This window comes from Suncus etruscus, chromosome 11 (genome assembly GCF_024139225.1).
Source record: "Suncus etruscus isolate mSunEtr1 chromosome 11, mSunEtr1.pri.cur, whole genome shotgun sequence".
Lineage (NCBI taxonomy): Eukaryota > Metazoa > Chordata > Mammalia > Eulipotyphla > Soricidae > Suncus > Suncus etruscus.
The window spans coordinates 51,822,918-51,828,955 of record NC_064858.1 but is presented as its reverse complement, the minus strand read 5'-3'; the positions used below and the strand labels follow the sequence as shown (position 1 = coordinate 51,828,955).

Below are 6,038 nucleotides of genomic sequence, written 5' to 3'. Positions count from 1 at the left end.
ATATTACATCATGGGCCCAGAGAAATAGCACAGCGGTGTTTGCCTTGCAAGCAGCCGATCCAGGACCAAAGGTGGTTGGTTCAAATCCCGGTGTCCTAGGAGCTATTTCTGAGCAGACAGCTAAGAGTAACCCCTGAGCACCGCCGGGTGTGGCCCAAAAACAAACAAACAAACAAACAACATATATATATATATTACATCATGAATGGGTGTTAAATTTTGTCAAATGCTTTCTCTGCATCAAATGATATGATCATGTGGTTTTTGTCTTTTTGCTGATGTGGTGTGTGATGTTGATTGATTTGCATATGCTGAACCATCCTTGCATTTCTGGTATATAAACAATCTCATCATCTACCCACCCTTTTTCTTTTATTTTTATTTATAGCTTCTAGATAGGGCCTCTGCCTGTTTTGTTTTGTTTTTACAGAACCATAGAACATGAATCAACTTGCTCTACCTCATATTCCCTTGTCTTCTTGAAATTGAGAAAAGGAAAATCAAGTGGATGGGACCTAAATACCCAAACCAAAGTAAACAACAATAGAATCAAGAGACCCAAATTATAACAAGCTATACACAAAAATGAACTGATTACACTGGCAGTCCGGGGGCTAAAGATGGAGGGATGGGATGCATGATGAGAACTATGGTGGAAGGAGGTCAACACTGGTGGTGGGAATGACCCTAATTCACTGTCACAATGTGCCTGAAATACAACTGTGAAAGACTAGTAATTCACATTGGTCTCAATAAAAATTAAAAAAAACACTTAAAAATACTGAAGATAATTATTTAAAAATACCGGAGAGATAGCATAAAGGTAAGGCTTTTGCCTTGCATGCAGAAGGTCCGTGGTTAGAATCCTGGCATCCCATATGGTCCCCCAAGCCTGCCCGGGGGGCGATTTCTGAGGGTAGAGCCAGTAGCCCCTGAGAGCTGCCTGGTGTGACCCAAAAACCAAAACCAAAAACAAAACAAAACAAAATACTGAAGATCTTTTTTTGGGAGGGCTAGGTTTGGGCAATGCCAGGCAACTATACCACTGTGCTATCACTATGACCCAAAATACTGAAGATCTTTTTAGTATGTAGTATGTTTCAACCCTTTGTTGAATAAACTTCTACTCTAATGATATAACAAGTTTCTTTGTTATGAGATTTATTGTCCATATAGCTAGCTAAGAGATTATCTCTGGGCTCTTAGATATATATGTTTTGGTTTGGGGGCCACACCCAGTGACGCTCAGGGGTTACTCCTGGCAATACTCTCAGAAATAGCTCCTAGCTTGGGGGACCATATGAGATACCCGGGATCAAATGGAAGTCAGTCCTGGGTCAACCACATGCAAGATAAATGCCCTACCTCTGTGCTATCGCTTTGACCAGTAAGATATATTTTATTAAGTCTGAGAATCTTTATTTCAGCACCACAGTTTTGATTCTTGTAGCTATGATTTTATATATTTCATTTGAGGGGGTGTCATAATACCTGCAGAGCTCAGAGATTCACTGGTTCTGTGCTCAGGGATCACTCCTAGGGGGCTCAGAAGACCATATTAACATCACTGGAGAGCAAATCCATGTTAGCCACATCCAAGAGTGTCTTATCTGATGTATTATCAATTCAACCCAGTACCATGTAACTGAACCTGTATTTTTACAGTATAATGCAAGCTAACTCAACATTGAATAAAGACTTCTCAATTAGAACAAAATACTTTGGAGGCATAAAGTTTCTCAAAGTAGTCTCTGATTACCCTTTGAATCTTTGAATCTCTGCAATATCTGTAGTGATCTCCCCCTTTCCAACTTAACTAAAGACATGAAGGACCTATACAAAGAAAACTATAAAACCCTGCTCCAAGAAAGAAAGGACATGCAAAAATGGAAACACATACCCTGCTCATGGATTGACAGGAATAACATCATTAAGATGGTAATAGTCCCCAAAGCATTGTACAAATTTAATGTGATCCCTCTAAAGATACTCATGACATTCTTCAAAGAAGTAAATCAAACACTTCTGAAATTCATTTGGAACAATAAACACAATAGGATAGCTAAAGCAATCCTTGGTAAAAGGAATATGGGAGGCATTACTTTCCCCAATTTTAAACTGTATTACAAAGCAATGGTTATCAAAACAGCATGGTATTGGAATAAAGACAGACCCGCAGACCAATGGAATAGGCTTGAGTACTCAGAGAATGTTCCTCAGACATACAAGCACCTAATTTTTTTTTATAAAGAAACAAGAAATCCTAAATGGAGCAAGGAAAGCCTCTTCAACGAGTGGTGTTGGTACAACTGGTTGGCCACTTGCAAAAAAAGCAAACTCAGACCCCCAGCTAGCACCATGCACAAAGGTAAAATCCAGATGAATTAAAGACCTTGATATGAGACCTGAAACCATAAGATATAAAGAACAATATGTAGGTAAAACGCTCCACAACATTGAGACTAAAGACATCTTTAAGGAGGAAACAGCATTCTCCAAACAAGTGGAAGCAGAGGTAAACAGCTGAGAAGCTTCTGCACCTCAAAGGTAATAGTGCCCAGGATACAAGAGCCAACCACTGAGTGGGAGAAACTATTCACCCAATACCCATCAGATAAGGGGCTAATAACCAAAATATACAAAAAATACCAAAATATACTGACAGAGTCTACTGTTCAGAACACAGGAAGAACCCAGTATTTATCAGAGATGTTTCTTTTATAATAGCACAACTGAAACAATGCTTAAGTTTGAAAATTCTACAGAGATCTTTTGGTTTGGAAAAGATTTCCAAATCAGCATTTCTGTAACGTTCTCAGCTGGGTTTTCTTCAATCCAGGCCTCACCCATGTATTGGTGTTTTAGCATTATTTTTGTCACTTAAAAACAAATAGCTCTTGGGATGGAGAGGTAATACAGCTGATAGAGTGTTTGCCTTGCATAGGTTTGATCACAAGCATCCCATATGGCCCCATGCACCACACGAGTAGTTCCTGAGTGCAGAGCCAGGAGTAAACCTTGACTGAGTATTGCAGGTTGTGACCCCAAAAAGACAAAGACAGAAACAAATAAGTAGGTTTTTCCCAAATAGGTAAATAAGTACATACATAAAAAGGCAACATTTTCTTCCTACCCCTTCCATATACTTTCCCCTTTCCCCCCTTTGGAAATCCAACTATCCCTTCACCCCTCAATCCCATCCAGACCTCTCACCGTATTAAAACTCTTCACCCTCAGTTCTTAATCCATTAGGCATCAAGACTGACCTCCTACCCTAACGAACCAGTACCCAGCACCCAAGCGAAGGGACACCCAATCAAACCCACACCTCATCCCCTGCAAAAAAAGGCAACCAACTCCCCTGTGGACTCAGGCTGCGTGGCCCTCCCTACCAACTCCCCCTAACGTGGACTGTTACTTGAAACCGGATTTAGCTCTAAAAGTATCCCCAATGCAAGAACTCTTCCAAGACCTCCCTGCCGCTAATCTCAAGAAGGTCAGGGGCTGTGATGGAAAGGTGCCTGGGAACCCACACACCACAAGAAAATCCCAAAAGACAGTGGGGAAGCCTAAACTTCCAACATAAGTATAGGACCTGTATTACATCACCTCCTTACCTGCTTTTCCCCAAAAGTAAAGTAGTCTCTTGCATCACTTTGTTCCTTTAATTACTTTGTTAATTCATTTTTTTAAAAAAATGTTTGTTCTACATTTACATAGGTGAGCACATATATTTTTATTTCTATTTTTATCTTTTTTGGGTGTGTGACCTGTTTGTTTTCTTCTATATCCACCCCCAAATGCACTGACAATATAATGTAGCACCATTTCTCCCTGCAATGGCACACTAAAAAAAAGGGGAAATCCTACATATAAAAACGAGCTCTTATCTATTAGGGATAGGAACTCATACTTGTTTACAATACCGGGATATCTCCCACCTTGAAAGTATGTCATGCAGACCCAACTTAGACCCCAGGTGATTAGACACCATCCGTCCAGCCTTGAACCCTGGATCCCAGACATAGAAAAGACAAAGTTCTTCACAACAGCTACAGGAAACAAATCCCATCCGGGACATCCTTAATACTGCTGGGCCACCAACAAGTGCCAGCTCTAATATGATATCCTGACAATGAGGAAAATGGGAACAACTTGACCTAAGAGCAGGTCACCTCACCAGCTAACGATAAGACAAAATCAGAAGACTTGTCACCCTTTGGTCGGTCCAAAAGCCAAGATCGTGATTTATAGATGACTGGCTACTAGAACCATGACTGGACTGTATATATCTTGGGACCAATAAAAAAGCCCTAGTCTAGGGTTTGAATTACGACCTGCACAACAACCATGATCCCCAGTTCCAAAGGTCTGGTTGAGGCAATTGAAACAGAATGGGGCTTCTGGAAACACAATGAAAGACTATCCTAGATTCCAACCTAGGATCAGTGCAAAGACCAAGACCACCAATCACAGAAGATGACACTGAGGGAACAGAACTTCTAGAACCACAAAGAAAGACTTCATCATAAATCCCACTCCTGGACCTGTGCAGATACTGGAATCTCTAGATACAGAGGTCTGATTTTTATCACCCAGGAAGGAGCAGAAGTCTTCCAAACACCACGAAAGCACCAAGGGGAGAGTAAATGAATCTGAACGGAGTCTATAGTTAATCCCATGACAATATACTCCAAGGGTGAAGAAATCCCATATCTCTTAGGCCAAGTGAATTCCTTTTTGAATGACCCCAATATTTACTGTGCCAGTGCAGGAGGAAAAAAAGGCAAAAAGCACAAAACATTTTTTATATATTATTTTATATACTCATTTATTATTTTTTTAATTTTTATTTACCTATCTACTTCTTGTTGATTTTCTTGTTTTGGTTTGGTTGTTGAAGTTGTTGTCCCCATTTATATTTATGTTTTTTCCTTCTTTTCTTTTCTTTCTTTATGTGCCCTGCCATGTTTTTTATCTCAAGACCATGGCTTTTTTTGGGGTGCTTATCATTGTTATTGTTGAACTGCTCACTGGATATTTGACACTTCTTTTTGTACTGTTGGGTGTTTCACCTTATTTTTCTCCTTCATCTTTCAAACCAATGATGAGAGCCTCTAGAAGGATTCCGCCCATTTTCGGCATATTAGACTTTTACCCCAGTTTATTACTTTTCTCTTCTTCAAACAAAACGACATAACTTGAACTATCTAGTCCTGCTTCCCAGTTGGAGGGGGAAGTAAGGGAGGCACCAAGACAGGTGCAAGACTACTAAGTAGTAAACTAGGTACAAAGGGGACCACATTTTCTAGCAGCCCCGGGGGTGAGGGAAGAGGATATGGGAGGTAGGACGAAAATGGAGGTGTAGGTAGGACGAATCAGTGATGGGAATCCCGATTTTATGTAAATATGTACCTAAAATATTATTGTCAACAATATGTAAACCACTATGTTCAAAATCAAAATTATATTAAAAGGGCAACATTTCTATACTTCCCTGGCAAAGGTGATGCCATGATCATGAAGGTAGTTTTCCCAAGGTGAGATTTATCCATTACACTTCTAATGTGCTGACTGACACCTATGATTTATCCAATAGTGAAAAACTCAACTGCTTATTCGTGATAGCATGGGACTGCATTTGCACTCTCCCCTATTTAAAAAAAAAGGCAATCATTTTTATTATTCTGACAAATGTTCAGGAACTGGAAATAAGATAGGTCTTCATATTTGTTCTGCCTTGGAATTCAGCTTCCCTAAAATTCAGGCAAATGAACATTGACAGTCTCCTCTGATAATGGATGTAGAGAGGCAGAAAAAGTTACTGGTTTTCCAGGAAACATTGGTATTATCAAGACCTTCACTTAAAATCCCACCATATATTATGAAAATTTTCCAGAAAAGAAAAAGCATCTGACAGTATAAAGACAACTGAGGAATTAACTTCAAAAAATGGCATCATCTTACTATCATATAACAAGTTGAGAAAAAGTAAGCTTAGTTTTAGGAGTTTAAGAATGAAACTGCCTACTTTCTCT

At 39.6% G+C, this 6,038-nt stretch overlaps 1 non-coding gene across 1 annotated transcript; it reads left to right on the top strand.

Moving 5' to 3' along the window:
• Positions 1-5,489: 5,489 nt before the first annotated feature.
• Positions 5,490-5,656, top strand: LOC126023309 (U1 spliceosomal RNA). Its single transcript, XR_007500479.1, has one exon. It is a non-coding gene; the product is annotated as a U1 spliceosomal RNA (small nuclear RNA).
• Positions 5,657-6,038: the final 382 nt, after the last annotated feature.